Raw genomic sequence first — 24,813 nt, forward strand, 5'->3', positions numbered from 1 at the left:
TCCTGAGTTCGAGCTCAGTCCTACAGGAGAACTGAGGTTAGTCCACACATCCAGCACTTTTCAATATTGCTGTGCTTTCAAGAACCCACTGCATTCTGTAACAGCAGATTTCTACCAGCTTGTTAAATGCACCAAATAAATGACTAAACTGCATTTCCTCTGTGCAGTCTGTTACACAGAAGACCAAAAATATATTTTTGAGTCTGATGTAATAATTTTAGTCAAGTTCCCGTTCAACAGATTTTATATTCTGTGAGTAAATGACATGCATATTTCTTTGTAAAATGTTAAAATTGCTATAACGTCCAAAGAAGCCAATCTAGAAATGGACTATATTGTCCTCTGCTTATCTTGCTTTTAAGTGATAAATACGCCTAGGGTTTTTTTAACTGAGTTATATAATTTAGTTAGCTATATTTAATCTGTCTAGCTATCTATCCCAATTCAAGTAAAGCAAAAGCACCTCTTTACTAAAGCAGAAATAGAATCAACCTCAAGAAATCGCCTTTTTTTTTCTTTTTTTTTTTTTTTTTTAAGTTGAACATCTGGTGTATGGATTGCATGTATTTCCATAATCACGTATTCAGAGAAAAACACAATTTAGACATCTTTGGGCTGAGTTTCTGATGCTAATTTAGTGTGTGATATTCTTACACAGACAAGTTTTTACCCATTAGGCAGAATTTACTCCTTATTTGATTTTACTATTTTATTTGAACAATGAATGCAATATGCAACTCTTCTGAAAATACAGCAAGATGTAGAAAAAACACACACTTTTAAATAGAATCGTATGTTTTGGTAATAACACTGTAATACATTCAATTGAATTGGCATGAGAATTTCTGCAAAAATGTTCTTAATATAAGTCTAATATACTTCATGAAATTTTAGACACCTGGTTTTATTTCATTGCATTCCAATTTATATATAACACAGTCACATGCGACATGAATGTATTGGACAGAACCATGGAAAGAAAAATATGAGAAACAGAAGAGATCTGCCGGTATCTCCTGTCCCTCTTCTCTTGGCAAGGAATTTTTTATCACTCTTACAACCTGTTCCTTTCTCAGCAGTTCCATAATCTACAAAGATGCATTCTGGGGGGAGGTATGTTTTTTTCCTGTTATCCTAGATCTTTCTTCAGCTTCTCATTGCTTTGCTCATAACTTTCAAAAGAGGACCACCTCCAGTAATCTATCCGTTTTCCTCTTTCCTTTTAGTATGGATCTCTGCTATTATTATATTATTTGCTAACACCTAGTAAGTTATACATAAAGGCTCAGATTGTCTCTTACCAGCCAAAGACAAATGTCCTTTTGCTCCAATGCATTGTGGTATGGCAGTCTGGCACAAGTTAGTGCAGTTTCAAGGGCATCAGATCTCCTTACAGCCTACAGAAGTACATCTAGGCTGAGTTGTGTGACACTGAGGGCTCCTTGGTGGTTCCTGCCATGCCAGAGCAGATATACTGGAATGCAATATCTATCTTTAGTGCAGGGGGTGTATTGGGAAGAAGCTTTACAGATAGGTGTAATTTGGACTATTCTCTCCATATATATTTTCAGTTAAAGAACATGATAAGTAGGACTGCTTGAAAAAATGGAAGGTGGTAGCTTGGAAAGCAACATCTCTGGAAAGGATTAAAGGAGCAAAACTTTCTATCACAGTTCCCAGACTTTTACCTTTCTTTATTGAATTCATGCTCTTGTCCCACAAGACGAGTATTTTGACTCCAATCCACCTGCCACCTCCTCAGGCCTGAGTTTTGTTCTGCTCATGCAATTCACCTGTTTTTTAAGCAATAACTTTGTTAGTTAGTGAATACTAGTTTTTGCAATGCAGGTGCAGTTTATGTAGCAGAAAACAGTATTAGACAATAGGCAATGCACGTGTTCCTAAACTTGTCATTTGTCCAGGCCCTGATCTAAGTGTGATTGATCAATGAACCACTACGATGACAGAAGCTCAGAGGAGATGGGAAGGTTGACATGCTCATGAAACTCATGGAGGGATGTATGGATTGGTCGTGGCTGTCCCAAAGAAAGCTGAACTGAGTGCAGGGAGCACTAAGAGTTGCCTTTCTTCTGGATAAATGGCTATATCGGTTGAGTAGATCAGCCACTTGTATTAGTGGAGTGGATCAATTACCTGTGTTAGTTGGGTGAATCAATCAACCGTATCAGCTGAATGGAAAAAACAGGTGTATAACTGTTTGTTCCTCAATTAATCAAATGTGTGGAAACAGTTGCATCACTTATAATAGAGTACTCACCATAGTGTGTGACCAACAGAGTATAAAAACTGAACAACAAACAAAACCAACTTTTAAGAGAGTGACAGACTTGATCTGGATTCAGCCCACATACCCCTTCCCACCCGCCAAGGATACCTACTGTTGTGATGGTGAGTATATGATAAACAATTATGTTAGTGCTGTGATTCAGCTATGGTTTGGAATTGCTGTACTCTGATTACTTGTACTTGTTTTGTGATTTAAGTATGTTGCTGTGTCCCTCTGGAAAACCAAAATGCCATGTAGTGTCAAAAGACATTCAAATAATTAAATTTGGTATTCAACTTCAAATCCTCCAAGTGTGGAATAGCTAAAGCAAATTGGTTAGAATTGGGTTTCTGACACTGATACAGGTTTGTCAGATCTGCCTTCCAGACTTTGTTTCATTGCCAATATCTGTGTCTTGTATTTAATCTCTCTTTACCAATAGGGTTTTTTTGCCTCCTGAATGTAGAAATTTCCATAAGTACTTCATTTATGGTACTGATTCACAGTAACTCCCCCCATCTTTGGAGTCGTTTCTTCAGAAACTGTCACTTATTGAGCCAGGAAAACAAATACATGTGGCAAGGATACCTTGATATATATATTTTTTGCCATATTTTGCAGGTTAATAATATATAATTTCTCAATATATGTATTTAAAAGACCTATGAATTCAAAATACAAACTTCGGCACAGAAGGCTGGTCCTGAAATTCTGCAAATGAATCTGGTATCCATATTTCAAGAAGACTGTCGAAAAAATAGCAACATTTAGAAGACATATACAAGCAGTATTTTTGAGCAAGAGGAAATGACTTATAACAAAGGGCTTAGCTAAGCCTTATTTATCTTTTCAAGAAGATTTGAGGTAACTGGGTCGTATTGTATAAGCACTTTCACAGACAGAAAATATCTGTTTCTGAGATGATTTTTAACCTCATGGAGAATAGCATAGTAAAAACCTAGAGCCATGGAAATTCAAATGAGAAATATTGCATTGATGTTTAACTATGCAAATGGTTATCCAAAAAGACAAGGTTCTGAAGGCAGTGGTGGACTTCCAGTCTTTTGAATTCTTTTGGCTGAACTCAGATGCTTACCTGGAAGATGTGTTTTTGACGAAGACAGTATATTACATTCAAGAGGGAGTTAGCTGAGGGAAATGTAATTGCCTGTGATTACAGGACATCAAACTAGGTAACTTAATGGTCCATGTAGGCTTTATGCTCTATGAACATATTTGTTCCTGCTACATTGTACAGAGATGCATAAACTCATCTCAGAAAAAAAAACCTACAGACACACAAAATCCACAAAACAAACCAGCCAAACAAACAAAACCACAAAAAGACAAACAACAAAACCACAATCAAAAACCAAGCAACCAAAAAAAACCCAAACCAAGAGAAGTCTGAAATATTTTCCTTTTTTTTTTTTTTTTTCTGGTATTTAAAACATGGGACACAGAATTGTAATGGACCACTGGGTTCATTTTTTATGTTCTCCTTTTTTGACATGTCACGGTGTTTTATAATAATCCTGAAAATAGCCCCAACTATTCCTACTCAAAAGCTGTTTCAGAGCCTCACTGCTCTGCTGACTGAATTTCAATCCCTGATCTATTCATGGCTACGTTATACCTATTCATTCTTGTGACGGCATTGTCCTACAGCTTATGCTCATGATGAATGTGAACATAAATATGTAGAACAGTCATATGTCTACTCAATTTTCAGTTAGATTGGTGGAACAGCAATTTTTTTTGTCTTTTTTGATAATACATGCCTCTGTTCTATTTACCCCTGCAGTGCTTCTCTACATTTGTTTCAGTCTGAGCTCAAGAGTGTTGAAGGATGTTTGTATTGTTTGTGATATTTTATTCCCTTTTTTCTTCTCCATCACTGCTCTCTTGTTCCTTTTTCATCCTCACTCTTCTCTGTTCCCTGATTTGACCTATTTTTCATTCATCTATTGCTTTCTTTCACTTCTATATTTCCTTTTCATCCAAGCACTCTGCTCTGTTTCCTTATCCATTCTATCAACCTAAGTTTTAGAAATGTCTCTCCAGATTAAATCAAAGTCTATAATTAGGCTAGCATCTCATCTACAACTGTGGACAGTGACCATAAATCATAGGTGAATATGTTTTGTTATACTGCAGGAATTCTCTCAGTCTCTGGTAAATTATGATTCCTGGGTTAGAGATGTGTTTGTATTTCATAATACAATCAACTTTTCTTCAAAAAGTCATCCAGCCATTTATTGAACTACTCTCAACTTTACCACAACATTCAACAGAAAAGTGTTTCCAGAGTTTTAACTATGTGTTATATTTCTTCACATTACTTTTGAATTTAGTTGTGTTTGGTATCACTTCATTATTTTATTGGAAGAGACACTCAACAGGTGTTCATAACCCTGCTCTCTTTACCAAACCGAAGAGTACTAGTCTATTTAATTTGAATTTGTACTGAAGCTATTTTAGTTGTTTGACTACCTTTTCCACTCTTTTCTGCTTTGTAATTCTACTCCATCCTTTTTCAGAAGAAGGTACTGGAACTATATAGAGTACTCCAAGAATGGGTACATATTTTCTGTGTACAATGATACACTCAGATTTTCTGCCTTATTTTTAACCTCCGAGTTGTCTGATAGTGTATTTTCTTTTTTGAAGAGTTTTGAAGACCTTTTCCTAAGAAGTAATGATCAATTACCACTCAGCACATACGCAGAGCCAATAACTGTGCATATAATGCTAGAGGTTTTTTTCTCTATGTCATTTTACATAGTTTTACTACTGTCATTCTGCTCCTTCACTTTTCTGTATCAGGCTCATAAGGCCTTCTTGCACATTCAGTCATTGTCTTTAATATCCCAAATTCTTTGAGGTATCAAACTCTGTTATCTCAGTATCTATCAAGACTTCCCACATCTTTTATAAATATGGTGAGCAGATTGTACTCACAACATCCATATATGCAGCAAAATGACCATTAATTCCAGCCTTTTAATCATTATTATTCATTCATGTGAAGGCCTTGCATTTTATCCTGTCATAGAATAATTTCTTGAAGAGCATTTGAAGATCCACCTTGTTAAATGCCTTTGGAGAGTCTAAATAGACTTTATGAATAAGATGACTATCCTCTTTAACATTTGATACAGCTTTTTAGAGATATGTGATACATAATGTAACTTCATAAAAATTTTCTTGACTTTCTCAGTGCCTAACATCTATATATGACTTCTTTATTTCTATTTTTTATCATGGTTGCCACTGATTTGTTTGTGTAAGCATCAGATGTATTGGTCTGTAGCTACTGGATCCTACTAATATAATTTAAAATTAGCACTCTGTTCTTGTTTTCTCGTGGTTTTATGTGAGATATAACAAACCTGAGCTACTAGTTCAGCTACTTTGTCTTACAGTTTCTTAGGAATATCTGGGTGAAAATTATCTTGTGTTAGTGATTTGATACTACTGAAATTTTTCTTTGAATATTCTACTGATATTTCAATTTAAAATTTCTTCTTCTGTGGTGTCTCCCATGCCATGGGAAATCACTCCATAATGTCAATCTTAACATCAGCCCCTAGCCCCTAGCACAAGCCCCAAACTTTGTCACAAACTCTAACCACCAACACCATTACAAACCCTATACTAAACAAAACACAACCCATAACTAAAAGTCTAAATCTCTAATTCCTCACCCAAAACAACCCCCTAACCTCTAACCCCCATCACCTAATGCATGCTGCAATGCCAAAGCCCTAAGTCTAAACTTAGTGATAGCATTAGGGTTAGGGTTCAGTATAAGAGTTTAGGTTTGATTTTGTATTTGTGTTTAATGTTAAGTTGAGGATTCGACTTGTGTTAGGGTGAGGGTAACAGGGTAGAAGAATTATTACCAGGTTTAGTATCAGGGCTTGCAATAATAATTCTGTGTTTAGGGAGAGTAAAGCTAGATTTCAGGTTAGATTTCAGATTTAGGAGTTTTGCCTATGCTTGTAGCCAATAATTTGTGTTATCATTTGGCTTCAAATGTAGAGCTGAAGGACAGGGTTTGAATTAGGGACATTTATGGTTGGAGTTACAGTTTACCATTACTGTTCCAATTTAGTCATTGGGCTAGAATCCAGTGATGGGGCTTGGGGTAGGATTTGGGTTTGGTTTTAGCGTTATAACTGGGTAAGGGTTAGGGATCGATTTTAAGGCTAGGGTTTAGAATTAGACTAAGGCTGTTATTATGTTTTAAGTTTACACATTGTGTTTTATTTAGGGTGTGGTTAGGCTTATATTGATCAGTAGGATAAAGGTTAGGTTTAAAATTTAGGTTAGATATAGAGTTTGGGTTAGAGTTATGTTTAGGGCTTGGTTTAATTTTAGGATTAGGGCTAGGGTTAAGGATTAGGGTTGCTGTTTGGCTTTTGTCAGATGTTAGAGTTTCTTATTAATCTTATATTTTTAGAGATTGATATGCTTAAAGAGATTACACTTTTTAGCATTTGTTTGGATCCTACCAGTTTTTTATGAAAGCTATACTAAGTTAGAATTGTTCTGTTTCTGGATCAACATACATTTGGAGCCAAATAGACAGTTAAAAATATTATTGTGGGTAAGAAATTCATACATATGCAATTTGGTTTAGACAAGGAATTATCTCAAGTAGGCATCCAGGTGCTGTAAACTTTTTTTGTCTGTGTTTTCCATTAGGGACATTTGATGGAAAAATTCAGCAAAAGAGCAATAAAACTTTTGGAGGTACTGTGTATTAGAGAGCTGATGGTGTGATAAAAGCAGCATTAACTCAGGCAGAACACAATCAGAAATGCAAGTGATGACAGGGATCCAAACAGACTATATGAAGTTTAATAAAGACATTATCAAGCCTGCAGAAATCTAAGTTAATCATGTGAAATCCTTTGTGTCTTCAGAAGGAATACAACCAGATGACAGCAGAATTAAAATCATGGCCAACATAATCCATCTAGCACTGGAATAATCAACAAAAACCATAACATTTCTGTAGATACTTTGATTGATTAGTTTTGATATGGTACGTTTAGAAGAAGCCTGGACTGCTTTACAGGATTGTTTTGTAGCAATACAGCTTGGATAGCAGTCACAAAAAATGCAGTAACAAACATACATAAGCAATACTCCTAATTATTCGGGAGATATGTTTTTATAAGACTAACCATCACTCAGACAAAGGGATCCTGGTATGGATTGGGAATTTACCTACTGTAAGATCAAGGTCCTGTTTCACCTATATCCTGAGATTCCTTGTTACCCAAATTATTACCAAGGAATACTGACTACTGCGTTTGCAATAGTTGTGTGTGGTGTTTGTTTGTTGTTTGTGTTTTCGTTTTGTTTTCTGTTTGTTTTGTTTTTGTTTTGTTTTGGTTTTGATGTATGTGTGTGTATTTGTTTGTTTGGTTGGTTTAGGTTTTTTTTTGTTGTTGTTTTGTTTTTTGAGTGAATGTAAAAAAACAGATTGTAGAACTGTCACTTAGCAGGCATTGCTGTGACCCTCTAAAACTCTAACAGCTTTACTGAGCTTGAGGCAATATGCAAGAAATTCTGTGATTTGACAGCCATCCACAGCTGGATTTCACCTGCAGATCTGCAAGGCACGGAAATAACACACCATGATATACAGAAAAAATGCTAACTATAAGTCAAGAGTCAAAGTGGAGAACAAGCTACAGTTTTTGGTGGTGTTACATGTTTTGTACAAATATTCTTATTCACGCAAAGCACCACCTAAAAATTGGCTAGCACATGTATCAAAATGAGCACATAAGAGACAGCAGCCTCTGTGGTTTTATATGAACACCTGGAATCAATACTAATACTTTCCGAGAATGTAAATTATACAACTATCTTAGAATGCTGACACCATGACACACTTGGGCTACCTGCAGACAGAGGGTGAAACAGTGACGATGACTTGATCCAGTGGATTGTGACATCTGGTCCACGCAGACCTGTTTGACCTTTCTCTACACAGACTGAGTTTAAATGAGGAAACTGTAGTTGATGTAAGACATTGTTCAGAGGAAAGACTTCAGAATGAAGAATTGTTAATGCTAATTAACTACTTACTATTACTTAATAGTTAAAATTAAGTCTGTTAGCTGACTAGAGAATGCATGGTTAGAAGGACTCTTTCATACAGTGCAACAGCTTACTCAGGGTCTGGAACACCAAAATATCTGTACGAGACATAATAATTCTATTTCTCATAAGCAGTGTTCTTGTTCAGCTTGGTGTTCATGATGTTACCGTGACGATGTCCTGACGCTGAAGAAGTAAGATTTACCACACATGATTGCAGAGAACCCTCACTTTTTCTTCTTTTATTCACTTCTGAAATGAAGATTATGTTTCTAAAACAGTTGATGTATCTCCAAGATTCTGATAATCAGTACTGTCTTATGCTGCTCAATACAACACAAAATAAAATCTGCAAAGGTAACACTAGTTCAGACCGCATATGTGGAAGGTAATATTGCATCTTTGAGGCTATTGCTTTTGGCAGCCCCCTGAGTCCTATGCTTTGCCTTTCCCTTGTGTAGAAGGCAATGTCCACGTGCTGTGCTTCCTGCAGTGTTCTACCACCATTCCTTCCCGCACCCTTACAGATTGTATGCTGTGCTAAGAATCAAAGATAAAGATATTCTGGTTTCTGTTGACACATACAAACTTTTGAGGCGGAAGAGGCCTTCTTTCACGCTGGTTTCCACAGACATTCTGCTAACATTAACGGAATTCAAGCTATTCTAAAATTACCAAATTCAAAGAAACTTTCTTAGATTGACATTTATGTGATTGCATGTAGATTTGTGCAACATTGTGACGTACATTGCAAAAATGCAGTTGTAGACGTTGCACTGTAGATGTCTAATGTACTGTTAGTTGTCTAGATTCCTTTTATTGCTAGGTAGAGAAAGAAAGAATCACAGTTAGATTTTTGAATGTTGGTATCTAATACAGATTATATAATTCTGTAAACCTGTCCAAAGTTTTAGCAGAAGAAACTCAACCCTAATGTTCACAGGATATTGATTAATACTATACATTATTTCATTTTATAAAGAATGGTTTAAGTATCATTATTTTTCCATAATTTAAGTTTCCATGGTTTTGTGGTATCTTGCAGTTCCCCTTTATTAAACTGTGTGAAACATCATAGACATGGATTGTAATCAAACTTGACTTCTTAGTTTGTTGCTCTTTTCCTGTAGAACGTATTACTAAAAGCAAAACAAAACCATCTTTCAAGTGCAGGTAGATGCAATTGCAGTTCATCCATCTCATCCTTTGGATAATGTGTTGTACATTACAAAGACCAACACTTATCACGTGTCTCTGACTACAAGCTATCTTCCACCTATTCTTATATCAATGATGTCGTGTGTAGGTCACTTTCTGATGTTAATGTTTATGATTCGATTCTTTCCCAAATTAAAAAAAAAAATGTACTTCATATTGATTTACAGTTGGTTTTATGTGTCAGTAGACAAAATTTCCACAGTGATTTCCAAGGAACGTGTCCCTTACAATTTGTCAGAGGTTTACCATCCCAGATATTTTTTAAACCACTACAGAAAGTATATATCCTATCCTACTTTAGCTGTAAACTTATACAAACCTTATCAACAAAAATATGAACCCTAATGACATTTTTCCAAGTCACTGCTCTAGTACGATTTCACTTGTAACTTTAGAACAAAGTCTCAGGGGATGACAGCCAATTACGCTGCAATTATCCAAGATCAGTTACTATACCCATGGCCAATTTTGGAACCATATGTTTTCCTGGATTAGAATCTGTAAGTTTTTCTGCCTGGGTGAAATCTAATTTTCTGTTTCGCTTCTATACTGAAGAAAGTATCTCTTTCCCATTTGGCTGTGTGAATGTCAAGTTAATTCTAAAGTAATTATTTTCAGGTAGACTTAATTCATCTTCTATTTCTACTGATTTAGATCAATACTTTAATCAAAACTTCAATGGTTTCAAAGATTTGCTTGTAGCTGGATGATGTGAAAGAGAATTTACAGCTTATAGCTCCTGTGCATTGACAGTTCAGAAGTTAGTACATATTCCCTCTGCTCCCACATCAGCCACATGTGAACTTACTACTGGTAAAAGGGAAATTTTTTCTATATTATTAACCTGAAATGAGATAAAAAGTAACTGTTGGATGGATTCAGCACTCATTAACGTGCATGGGAGCAGTTGGATTACAACCCTGTTTGAGCAGCCTGGCTTGGGGATAAAAAAGGAAGAGGGAAGGCACTTGTGCTCTATTGTGTTTTCTCCTTATGTCTGAGGTCCAGATTTACTGCCAGTGAATCCATCAATAATAATTAACATGATGCCGGTGGAAGGATCACACAGCCACATATATAGACTTTTCTTTCCGAAGTGTTTGCATTTCTCCAAGGTAAGAAATTTCATATACAGTTGTCATATACATTTAACGCTTCCTGATTTAATCTATCTGAACTGGAAGTTCCTCAATGCGAGTATCAGTTAAGATGCTGTCATTATATTTGCACCAACATTACAAAGTCAACTCACAGGGAGAAAGTTGTTTCTGGATTTCTGTTCTTTCCTCAGGATTAGTGTTGCTTAATACTGTATCTCTCTTACTGTGTTTTTGTTTCTGCACTAATTACTAAAGGCAGTCAAATAACACATGGATAATAAAAAATTTGAGGACATTGGCCTTTGTTTGCATTTTTGAAAGCAGATAGGCTTTGTAAGTGCACAATGATGATTTAGTATCTTTTCATGGAGTGCTTGTAAGTTGTTCTCTTAAACTGTTTTCTGTGTTCTGTAGGCAGTCACAACGGTTCCACTGGAGCTTTTGTCTGTGCCTACACAAGTTCAGGTTTCCAAAACAGGAGCAAATAGCATGTAATTAAATATTGCTGCTACAACTGTGTTTTTCAGAGAAAGTTGGATGCTAAAGATTCAGAAAAATCAGGGGTTCCTCAGTTATTTCAATAAGCAAATGAATCATGATTTAAATGAACTGATTCAAACCATAGTCTCATGTATTTTTTCCATTCACTCATGAGAAAATTTAGCAATATTTCCATATGTCAGTGACACATCTCTAAAAATGTAGATATCTTGGACAAGTAGGATACAATGCTTTTAAAGAGTAACATACATTTTCTTCATCTTACAACCATTAAAAAATACCATAAAAGCCAGTCACCTGGCCAAAACTGTATGGTGCTTCCAGACTCTTTTTTGTGTTAACCAAGTACACCCCCCCTCACTCTACCTAGTCTAGATACCTCATTTAAGATAAAATAAATTGCCTCTGGCATTGTCTGTCTCCACTGACTGTGAAGACTTCACACATGATAAACTGAATGGTGAATGTTTTTTGACAGATAGAATAAAGCAAGATGAATCTCAACTGTGTCATGCCCGAAGAAGTTTACAACAGACATTTGTTTTATAGAGCTCCTGTGTCTTCACAGCATCTGCAGCAATCCTGCCTCATGCTCAGTGTTAGAAGGGATTCTTTTTTTCCTGACATACAACTTGCTTCTCACTTGTTGCAACGTTGGACATTCATTTTGTACAACCAGTCACATGGCTATGGGAGATGTTATTTCCTCTGTTTCCCAACAGCATTTTATGTATTTGCAAACTGTTGTCCTGTTTCCTCTGTTTTTAATTCATCAGGCTAAACAAAGCCAGTTCTAGACTTCATTCTAATTGATCTCTCTCTTTCTCAACTTTATGAAGACCTTCCTGGAAAATAAAACAGCACTGAAACATGAACAGTGTTCTGGCTAAAGCTTACCAAGTAGAGCAGGAAGACTACTGGCAGTTCTTGCATATTGTACTCCTATTTGTATATAGGCCTCTTCCACAAAAGGAACTGACTGGCTTTTTGGTGCAATAACCTTCGGATCCTTTCCTTCTGGTCTTTACTATGTATATGTGCAGCTGTTTAATCGGATCTAGATGCAATTTATTTTTTCAGTCTGTTTCTTCATTTCATCAAGATCACCTGTTCCTCCAGTGCTCATTCAGCTCATTAATTGCTTGCAGATTGTCACTGTGCTCTTTGTGGAGCTGAACAGAGCCCAAAGCTACCTGTCTGGGCAGCCTGAACAGTAACCACTGTCCAAACAGGAAAAAAAAAATCTGTTTGTTTCCCAGTTTCTCTAGCAGAAATAATTTTTAGTTATCTGGTGCCTCTGCCTGATGAATTGGACAATTCAATTTCAAATTCTTTCACATCTTCCAGATCAAGACTGATACCCGTTTCTTCCATGTGATCTTTTGTTACAACTTGGGATCCAAGGCTTCCCTGAAAATTCTAATCTTCTTACAGGGGAAAACATAACCAATTTCTGGGTCACTCTGAAATGTGTTAGCAAGCCTCAGAGGCCAATAAATAAGAGGGAAATTTTTGCAGGTGATAGGATGTTATTTAGACTAAGGCAGATGGAAACATTTCAGAGATGCAGAGATAACAGGTCAGGTAAGCAGGAAACATGTCATCGGGTGGGATTCATCATTCATAAATACAAATTCCAGAGGAATGTTGACCACCAAATGTATTGCTGGACTCTGGTTTAGCTGTAACAGATAGAAAGAGCTGTGGATTGCTATATGTAGCAAATAAAAATTCTTAGCACAATGCAAAAACTAAGACAGGATGTGAAGAAGAATAAAGAGAGGAGTAAACCCAGAAAGGTTAAAACAACATAATATTATTAGGTACATTGACAGAATACTTTAAGATTCTTCCCTATGGCAACATGATTTCCAAAAAACGGGATCCAAGATGAATAATAAATCCAAGCAGAAGCAGAAAGATCAAAAAGCGTAGAGTGTCCACTCTTTGTCACAAATCAGGAAGGGGAAACTAATTGACGTGATGTGATCACATACTTAAAACTGATAAACAAATTCTTTATAACTGTGTATCTTACTATTTTACACCATAATTTAGTCCAAAAGTTTACTAGGAACATTCACTGACCTTTTTGATGAGAAGATGTGTGCTAGAAAAAGGCTGAAATGTATCTAAAATGTTAATAAATCTACTGTCTCAGGGCATGAACACTAGGTACATCATGAGGGACTTTCCCATCAAGCGGTTTTCCCAGTGTGACAAGGCACTCTTTTAAACATGTATCAAAGTGTACCAAGAAGAGTGGGCAAGATGCAAAAAAGCTTTCCAAGCAAAAAGAGTTTCCCCCAACATTATAAGTGCAAGATATTGTAGTCTGGACCAGTAACTTATTACAGGCAGTTACCAGAGTGTTTACAGTGCTATAAATCAAATTGCTGAAGGCTCTATAGCAATGCATTTCTTGCGTCATATAAAACCACTGCAATCAGTCAGTATTTCTATAAGAAACTTTGGGAGGGAAAAGGAAGAGGGTCAGAGAGGTATTTGCAGAAACGCTCCCTGATTTGAGCTAAGGCTGAACTGAATACTGTGAATGTGAAGTTGCAGGGATGACAATACAAGGGTGTCCACTGGAGGCAAGAAGTAGCAGCCTGAAGCCTTTCACGGGTTCCAGCTGCTGCTGCTTTCTAGAAACTGACTCCCATACCAAACCACCCACAGCTTGGGACAAGATCAGGAGGCTACAAGCATCTCCATCACTGGCACCAGGGAGGAAAGGGGATACAGAAGCCTCTGCAAAAAAGAGAAGAGAGGAGAGGGGAGGAGAGGGGAGGAGAGGGGAGAGGAGAGGAGAGGAGAGGAAGGGAAGGGAAGGGAAGGGAAGGGAAGGGAAGGGAAGGGAAGGGAAGGGAAGGGAAGGGAAGGGAAGGGAAGGGAAGGGAAGGGAAGGGAAGGGAAGGGAAGGGAAGGGAAGGGAAGGGAAGACTGAAGTACTTCTCACTCTGATACTACAAAAGTCTTTACCATAGTTGTATCAGTGTTTATGCATCTACTCTTGACAGTACATCTGTCACTCCCCAAAGTTCTGTGCTGCCATGGTTTGCTATAGACATAAATCTCCACTTATAATAATTATTGTCTGATTAATGTTCAGGAGAGCCAGAACTGATTTGTATGGAACAGAGAGGACATATTCTTCCTCACTTCACATCAATCTGCATCAGGCTCATGAGACTGTTAGATTAAGTGCTGAAGCTTGTACAAATTTGTGCAGTTCATTAGAGGACTCTAAGTCTCTTTGCTTCTGTTGCATTGCTAACCTCAACCGCTAACCTCTTGTCGAGGGTTAAGATTGCGGGGTGACAATCAAACCCTGGCAGATGTACTGTTAACCTCCTCTCCCCCCCACTTCCCCCTTTTGCCCCTCCCTCTCCCCCCTTCCAACTCAGGACAGGCAATCGGGAGGGAAAGAAGGACAGAGAGAAGAGAGTTGGAAAAGTTAAAGATGTTTTACTAATGCTACTAATAAGAATAGAGAAAATAATACAAAATATACAAAACCAATCTTGTAAGTCTCAGCAACTGCAGAGCCAGCACCCAAAGTCCTGGATTAGACTCTGTAGCCAACCGGAGCTGGATTCAGTCTGTCACTAGGCCTCAGTTCACAGGGACAACCAGCAAGGTCCTCTCCTAATGTCAGCCATGAGGAAAAAAGGGAAGAAGGGCAAAGGCACGAGATCCTCGTGATCTCCCACTTTTTATATGAAGTATTCACGTGAATGGAATGTTATACACCGTTGGTCAGTCTCTCGATCACCAGTTTCTCGTTGCCCCTCTCGCGAGGTGTCCATCCGTGCTTATCAATAAGTTTGCATTCCATTGCTAGGTTTAACCAAAACATGTGTCGGGTTCTCCAGGAAAATGCAGCTAATATGAAGGCTTTAGCTGACAGGCAAAAATTCGCTAAAAGAGAAACTTGTTTTTAACAAAACCAGGACACCTCTTCACCTGGAAAAACAGGAAAAACTATGGGACAGGAATGAGCCCTCTTGCCACCAGAGATAAACCAGAAGCTTCACACGTAACCAATGCTTATTAAAAATGATAAAGAAAAGAGGGTGAAAAAAAGATGTTGCTAAAGGCAATGACAGTACCTTTAATAGCTAAGTAGTGATTTACCTATCTGGCAGAAAAAATGTATTAAAAATGTTGCAAGCATAGAACTGAAGGAGTTTGGAGGGAGACAAAAAACAGATTAAATCCTAGGATTAGATTGACAGGAAGCTCAACATGAGCCAACAGTGTGCCCAGGTGGCCAAGAAGGCCAATGGTATCCTGGCCTGTATCAAAAATAGCGTGGTCAGCAGGACAAGGGAAGTGATCCTTCCCCTGTACTCTGCATTGGTGAGGCCACACCTGGAGTATTGTGTTCAGTTCTGGGCCCCTCAGTTCAGGAAAGATATTGAGGTGCTGGAGCGGGTCCAGAGAAGAGCAACAAGACTGGTGAAGGGACTTGAGCACATGACCTATGGGGAGAGGCTGAGGGAGCTGGGGTTGTTCAGTCTGGAGAAGAGGAGGCTTAGAGGTGACCTCATCGCTCTCTATAACTACCTGAAGGGAAGTTATAGCCAGGTGGGAACTGGTCTCTTCTCCCTGGCAGTTAGCAATAGGACAAGGGGACATGGGCTTAAACTCTGCCAGGGGAAGTTTAGGCTGGATATTAGGAAGAAGTTCTTTACGGAGAGAGTGATCAGGCATTGGAATGGTCTGCCCAGGGAGGTGGTAGACTCACCGTCCCTGGAGGTTTTTAAACTGAGATTGGACATGGCTCTTAGTGCCATGATCTAGTAAATGGGCTGAAGTTGGACCAAGGGTTGGACTTGATGATCTCTGAGGTCTTTTCCAACCTAGCCAATTCTGTGATTCTGTGATTACAATTTGGAGTACTACATGTTTTGTAAAGTAAGTGTACAACATGTTATTGGGATTGCAGGAGTAGATGACATAACAGTGCGTCTTTGCAACTGAAAATATCAATGTATTGTTTGAACTGTAACAAAGGCAGCAACAAATATAAGGAAAGCAAATCACAGACCATTAGTGAAAAAAGCAGAAGGAAGAATAACTAACGTTGTTCATGTACATTAAGCTGGCTTCCACCTAGTAGCCTCTTGTTAAGATCTGAAGAGTCAGCTCCCGGTTATAGCTGTCAAATTGAACTGTATCTATCTACCAAATGAGTCAAACCAGGTCATATCTTCCACCTCCATAGGGAATGCCATTACTACTAGTCTATGAACTAATCTTGGTAAGAGGAGAGGGGAGGTGACAAATTATTCTGTTGACACCATCACACTCTGTATAACTACAATTATAAATGTTTATCAAAGCATTAAAGTGTTTAACTGGAGGCTTTGGGAAAAAGGCTCACACCATGATCCTCAGGGCTGGCAGTGGGGCTCTGGTTCCTTGCAACCCCTCCAGCATTATCAGCAGTGGAGCTGCTGCTGGAAGCAAGGGCTTGAAATGGAACCTCACCACATGGCTGGCTCATTCATCTGTTCCTTTCACTGTCCTGTTTAACAAATAAATATTTGGTTTGGTTCAAGAAAAAGTTTTCAAGCCTTGTCCAGAAAACTAAGACCCAGGCAAACTGGAAGATGTTGGAAGACTGGAGAAGTTGGTTTAAATGTTTTTGGAAGGCAATGGAATCTGGGCTGCGCCATCTTCTGGCTGAGAAACAGTGGCCCTAGTGACAGTAGATCAATATCCTGCAGTTATATATACAGTTCAACAGTGATTGATCACTTCCTGAGGACTAGAAGAGGCAAATCCACACTCAGCATCTAATGCTGATTCAATAATCCACAAATTTAGTGCCAAAAGTGAAAAGAGACAGGAAAACTAATTCCTTCGTGTTTGAAGTACAATGGTACTTGCAGTTTAATCTATGCCAAGTTAGCACAACATATATATAGTTAGAGAGTATATTTTTCAGCTAGAAAATCATAGTGAGAAAATATAAATACTCTATGATACTTCAGATGTGATCTACTCAATAACATCAAATATTTTGTGTATTGTCAGAAAATGAAAAACAACCCTATTTCTTTAGCTGCTTTGTCACTGTGCTACCTAGACAAGGATTATAGCCCTTGTAACTGACAAAGAAGCATGGACTGCTTCTTTCCTGTCAGTGAGGTTGTCATACAAGTGATTGAAAAGTGTCTTCATAAACAAATAAAAATGACTATTAAAATCCACTCTGCAAACATTACTTACAACATTAGGGGAGGGGAGAAAACTATTCTTTCTGCTTTAGTATTTTGTTGACATTTTAGAACCTTGAACATTGTTTTACCTGGTGTGAACACTGAAGTTTTTCTGAAGTGCCTTTTTAATTAAAAAAACCCCAAACGAACAAAACCAAAACCAAAAAATCAGCATATGGCTTTAGTAAAAGCCAACCAAAATAATGTGCGAACGTGTTAATGTGTGGATGGCTGTATTCCAAAGTTCAACAGTGCTAAATTAGAAGCATTTTCTGTAAAGATAAGATTTACTGTTTGGAAACAGGATGAAAGTTTAAGTTTTGCATTCCAATTACTAGCTAAAAGGAGATAAATTTGGTTTCCATTTGCTATTTTAGCAGTGCTTTTTTTATCTTAATCCTTTGCTGCAACCATGTAGGCATAGCATAATACTGTCTTCAAGGTTCAAGAGCTGAAACTTGTTCAAAAATGAAAGCGCTGGGGAGAGGAAGACTTCAGATGTACGGGCTAAGACACCAATGTTGCTCCTATTGACAAAAACAGTGCATGTTCAGCCTCCAGAAGATGTGTGGTTCAGGCTCACTGAGGTTCATCAGTGATTCTAGACAGGAGTTGTTACACAGTACATAGAGCCTTTGGTAAAAAATGTCCTCCATTTCTCAAAACTCATGCTGTTATATGGTTTTCTGTTACACTTGATAATGCCCAATGCAAACTGCTTTACTATCCAAATAATGAGGACATATTATGCTAGCAATTAGATTGTTTGCAAAATGGCCCAACTCCATTTGCATGCTAATGAAAAGGTCCAGAAAAAGCAAACATCCCAGAAAATGAGACTTTATGCACACTGATACTATGTGCTGGTTACAGTCCTTAGATCTAGTATGTTTTTTGAAAATGGCTAACAACTTTTATCAAGTCAAGGATTATGGATAAGCATTATAATGGAAAACAGAATATGAAATTAAAATTAATTATAAATCAAACAGGCAACAATAAATGATTTTTTTAATAATAAGAGAAGAATGTTAAATGCATAAAATACATTCTGTAAGAGGAAAAAATGCACTGTTATTTTGTGTGTACATTCAAGGCAGACTACAGCTCTCTTCTGGACAGACAGAGCTGTGTAACTACAGGTGCTACACCACCTGGTGATATTAGGGAGACCTCAATGACAGAAAAACTAAATCCCAGAACTGCTTTTCTTCCTCATGAAGTTTTTGTCTTTATGTGTTAATCAAAAGCTATGCAATCTCACCTCTGTAAGTGTCCTAGCATAGGAAAATTTTCATGTTTTCACTGGAGAACAAAAGGTCTTTTTAAAGTGTTTCTCCATTGCGTCAGTGATTTCTTGGAGGGTACATACCACTTCTGTCTCCAGGGCAAAGAACTTTTAATACAGCAAGAATCAGAGGCTTGAAACGCGAAAAGTGCTGCTGAATATAAAACGTGACTATATCCTGCTTACTTTACATCTTAATTTTATGGCTGATTTTACATTCTTTACCAAACTCACCAATCAAGAATGGACACTATAAAAACTTTGTGCAAAATGAAACTCTCAAAGAGCTTACCCATATATGCATAAGACTTTGGATATGAACTTGAAAAAAATAGCTGTTCCAAAAGCATACCTTCAAAAGCTAGCACCAAAAACTAGGGAGTGAGGTATGATTCCCTGAGTGTGTTTCACAGCAAGAGTAGTTCGGCACTAGAACAGGTTGCCCGGTGGCTTTAAGGATGTTGTTGACTTGAAAAACTCAAGAGGATAAGGTCTTGAGCGACCTGTTCTAGTGCTAAAGTTGGCCCTGCTTTGAGCAGGAGGCTGGGCTACAGACCTCCAGAGGTCCCCTCCAACCCAAATTATTTGATGATTCCAGGATCTTTCCTGCCTGTGTGAGTACATGCTGTAATTCTTTAGACACTGTTTGCTGCTAATTGTAGAGCAGGTGCCTTCTTTGCCAAGAGCTAGCCCACAGCTGGCTGTTTTTAGCTGGAGCCTATTCGTGGCAATCACTGACTTTGGATCAGGGCCTTGCAATGCAGAATAGATGGTGCTCAAGGGAGGAACCAGCTGTTCTATATGTCTTTTTATACTCATTCAGCATGTGTCTGCATGCTTCGGTTACTGAATCACATCCAAATCCCTCTCTGACAGTAATAATAACTTCATGGGTTCTTTTGTGCACTTACTACTATGATATTCAAATACTTGATTAATTCATCTTTATAAGCTTTAAGTGACGTCTTTATACTGTCACAAGGAATAGCAGTATTGTTTCTCATTTTTACAGATGCGAAGTGCTGAAGACAAGAAGACAACTTGCATGCAGATAGTATCTGCTCAAAGCCCTTACTGATCATGGACTAGGGTCTCAAATGCATCAAATTAGGATAAACAGCCTTGGCGACGTATACAAAAGCTAACCTCAAGATGTACACTGTAAGGCACATCTGTCTCTTTGCCAGTAGGGTACAGAAATGTTCTGAAATGGTTTAACTTAGAAGGGCTGTGCCATCTCACCAATTACCTCATCTTTGAAATTACTTTAGCCTTTTGTTAACTAGCACTCACAGGAAGATCTGTGAGTGACATTATCAAAGCCACAGAAAATCCATTGTATTTCAAGTAGCTAAAGTGGAATTATATTTGGATTTTTTGTTAAATTAGCATTATTCATATTAGTGGGTCAGAGGTTAAAAGAATAGAACCCTATGAAAGGAAGAGCATAATTTTTCACTCAATTTATGAACATGAAAGTCTGAAACAGTGTCACAGATCAAAGTGCTCTCTCCAAATGCTACATTTTTAGCAGTCCTATCCAGACGTGGTGTTCAAAAAGATAAGATAGTTTCATGATTTCTTCTTTATTTCTAAGCCAATATCGCTGAGAAACAAAGATATGGGAGAACCAGCCATTGTCATGATAGGCTGAAAAGTGATATTTTGCCTTAAGGTTTAGCTGAAAGATTTATGCACGTTAGAGTTCAAACTATTAAATTCTGTTTGAAGTCACACCTCGATTTTAAACACTGCAGAACTCAGAGATATTTGGAGGCATTTGCGGCTCAAATTGACTTCTTCTGAAGGCCATGAGTGAACAGAAAGGTCCATGTCTCTCTTTTCACATACACATATACCTGTATGCCTATACAGGGATGTTTGTCTTGCTGATTTTATCAAAGAGAACACAAGAGTATTCCCTGCTGTAGCTCAGCAGTATGATCCTGAAATGTTTGCATCAGAGAAGCACAAGAGGAAGCCTGTGGAAAAGATTGAAATCAATGGCAAAAATGTTCACTTCCATGGGGTCAGATTTCATAAATTAAGGGCAGATAGCTCCAGTCTAAACATAGCACAGAAGGGGAAAGAAGAGGGGGAGAGGAAGTAGACACAGGAATGTGCTCGCCAGTAGCTAGAGGAGACTAGAGCCCCTGAAATTCCTCCTGCTCCAACTCCAAATAAATCCAGATCTGCTTCCACGGCAGAGATTGTCACAATAGAAGCCACCTCTTTTACCTCAAAAAGAGCAAGGGGGTATTAACCTCATGCATCTGTTTTGGAGCCATAACTTTCAGATCATGGCCATAGCACAGCCTAAGTGCTAATCCAATAAATGCATGCACCTCAATACTCTACAATTAATTTGGAAAGTGTCTTGCCTAATCACAGGCATTAATGTAACTTCTTAATATTTTTTAACACTGAAAAAACTGCAGAGAATGTGAACAACTCTTTCAGCTGTTCCCTGTCTTTCCCTTTCTCTTATGTTCTTGATCTGCTCCCTTTCACCACAAAATGTTGGTTTATGTCCTACATAATAAAGTGTGGATAAAGAAGAATAGGTCCTTGGTGTTTCTCCCACTAGCAGTCACTGCTGACTAGCAGAAGTTTCCACGCATCACTCTTGCAGAACCTTGAAGAGTTACTTCAGCCATGGAGAGAAACAAACATAGTTAAAGGGAAAATAAGACAACTGGGAGTATTTTACTGAGCTAAATCATCATGTTATAACAGTACTGTGGTTTTGTAATTCAGCAACAAAAATAATGAGGGTATTATTTCATCTAGTTCTCTTTATTTTTGAACTACATGGGACATTTTCAGTTCTGTGAAGTGTCTCAATAAGATCAAGAAACAAGTATATGATCTGCTTGGTTCTTAAAAAAAAAAAAAAGAGGGATATTTATTTGCTCATTACCATCTTAAATACAGTATTTCTGTATCTGTTCTGCTGACAGTGTTCAGCTCTGAGAATGTTCCCTGCCTGTCAGGACTGGTCATGTGGATCCATTCACATTTATACTGCTCAAATCACTACAGAGAGAAACACTATGTCCATATTGCATTGCACTTGAAGGGGTATTTTTGTACCATATCACAAAAAGTCTTGTGCCTAGTCATTGGGATGCCTCTCTAGCACAAAATATGTGCTCACCATTTATTATCTGCCTATGTTTTATGTGACTGCCTCAGTAACCTCTGTAAAGAGTTGCAACCAGGCAGTCTATATCTGCTGTCTGCTGTAAAACCAGGCTGCCAGTTGCCTCTTTGGTACCGTGCAGGCTGCTAGTAACTCTCATGCTTTGGCCACTGCTGCATTTTGCAAGACAGATTTGGTACCTCTGCAGGCCATTGGCAGAACTCTTATTGTGTGTCATGGCATCTGGTAAGTTGCTTGCTGTTCTGTAGAATGCCATATGAGCAAGACTTCCAGAAGATGCAGACTGGTCACCAGAATGACTGCTAGAAATGCAGTGTGTCACTCCTGGTTAGTAGTATCCGTCCGATGGACTGCCTGAGTTACTGTGACCAACAGTCTTCCCTCAGTGGGGGAGATTTGGGGACTAAAAAAACAGTCTCTACTGTTCTACCTGTGCTCTGAGCTCCTTGTGAGGATCTGTCACCTCCAGCACCCCACCCCAGCCACTGTCCTCGTGAGAATCTTGATTCGTACCTAAGAAGGACAGAAGTTGTACTCAATATAAGGGTCTGGCTGGACCTCCTTATTGCCAGTCAGTTCACAGTGGGTCTGATCATGAGAGAAGACTCTGAAGCCTTTGCCAAGACCACCTTTCCACATGTCTTCCATGCCTTTTCCTGAGACGGTAAGAGCCTTTGTCCACTTCAGCCCTGGCCATGTTACCCACAATATTCTTATAACAACATTAACTGCAAGCAGCACCACTTGCTCATCCCGCAAACCACGGCAGACCACTGAGAAGGCCTTGAGCACAGCATAAGTGGACATTTCTAGCCATGGAATACAGGTTGGGCTCTGAAATCTGACAGGTGTCTGCAAGGTGACAAATGCTGAGGAGAGGCTGGACATCAAGATCTCCAGGACTGTACAAAGGTCTGGCTATATTTGGCAGAATATGTGTATGTTATGGCCTTTCCTGACAGATCAATTTTGGCAGGATTGGGCTTTCCAGCTTCTGTATGTACAGCCTGAAACTGCTGCCACAGTTGGATGTGGAGCAGAGAACACAGACAAATATCAAAGTTCTGAATTCATGGTTATGTGACTACAGGAGCCCATTCATTCATTGTGACAGTAGAGTCCGGAGAGGCCATACAGTGGGTCCATCCAGTCCCCACAAAACACATAATGCAACACTTTAATATAGCAAAAATGTGCTATTCACACTCTAGAAATCAAATGACACATAAAGAAAAAACCTTATTATCTCACATGATGCATCCCAGACTTCACTTGCAGACCATTCAGGTTGATTGATCATTGTAAGAGCATGGGGAATGTAAGAGCATCTGCTTCGTTAAGTTACCTGGTTAAGAACTGTTCATTATAAGTTAAATTAAAAATAACAAAAAGGTGATAAATTGAACACACAGATACACAAATCTGACAGGTAGGTGATAATGGAGACAGTAACAAAAACCAGAACTGCTCAGACAGTGGGTGACAGGCCACTGAAAAACTACCCAGGCACAGGCTTGAAAAGGGTCAACCTGAACCTGGTAACTGATAAGAAATGGAAACAAGACTGAGGATTATGAGGTGCTTGAGGGGCCCTGTGGACTTGGTGAAACTTATTGTGGAAAGCCTGTGGGAAGGGCCAAAGACAGAAAAATGTGGTCCAGGGGGGCTCCAGAAGGTATAAGCTTCAGAAAATAGAGAAAAGAGTAAGAAAAGGGGCCGGTGGTGTGTAAGGCTGCCAGTCAGTTAGGTCGTCTGACTGAGCCCTGTACCTGATCATCTCAGCCTACCTTATCTTCCTATTAAATAATTTTTCTTCACAATTTTTCCTGTGTAAACCCAAACTCTGCATGTGAGTGATACAGGGTCTGTGTGTCAGCATCTAGAGAGACACACATACAAGAGAGTTCTATAATAGGTTCCCACAACCGGAGAAAGGACCTCAGGACACAGGACCTATAGCTCTGTGCTCAACAGCTGTAGGGACACCAGTGTATGTGTATACATGTGGGGTCTAAATGCCAGGAACTGCCAAGAACTAATGTGACTAATCTAACTAATTTTTCCCCAGTGAATCTATTCCCATGTGTCTTAAGATCAGAGCCAGCGGGCCATAAGTGAGCCCTGAAGCCAAGCATAGCCTGTACCAGTGTTTGAGGGATGTGTGATTGTTGGGGTGATAGTGAGTTGAGTGTGTGTGTGTGTGCGTATCAATCTGCTTTGCTAGTGAACATAATGCTGGACTAGACAGTATGCAGGAGTATAATGGGGCCCAAGGTCTGGTTATGGATATTAGAATGACTGGTGCCTGAGGGATCCATGAACATAAACATGTTTGTAAGTGTGGAGAGTGATAATGTGTGTCTTTTAAAAAATAAACTCCAATCCTGATCAGCCAGAGAGGAAGAACAGGACTGTGCTATTTCTCTACTTCTGTTTTGTGTGAGTTCTGGTGGTAGTACCTGAATGCTGCTAAAAGTCAATAGACTTTGGCAGCTGTGTTAGTGTGTTCTGCATGTTTGTGCATGTGTGTATCTGTGTGTTTATGTCTGTCTGGGATTCACACTTAGGCTCCCTTTTGGCCAAATCTGCAAAAATGAACAGTGGTGTCCGGCACTGTAGGAATGAGACAGACCACAGGGGTCTCAGGGTGCATTTGTTGGGTTTTGGTGGCTGGGAAAGAAGAACTCCTGGGTCTGGGAGGACTCCCAGAGAAGAGGCACCACATTCCTAACATCCTTTAGTAACCACCACAGTGTCTGTGAGTTCAGTTGCTACTCCAGCGCTGATAATCCAAATAACAGCATCACTGAGGTTTGGAGGAACAACTTAGGATCATCCAGGTCAAGCCCCCTGAACAAAGCAGGTCCAGCTGGGACAGGCAGGGATTGCCCCAGAGGGGCAGT

The sequence above is a fragment of the Patagioenas fasciata genome, chromosome 2 (genome assembly GCF_037038585.1).
Source record: "Patagioenas fasciata isolate bPatFas1 chromosome 2, bPatFas1.hap1, whole genome shotgun sequence".
Taxonomy (NCBI): domain Eukaryota; kingdom Metazoa; phylum Chordata; class Aves; order Columbiformes; family Columbidae; genus Patagioenas; species Patagioenas fasciata.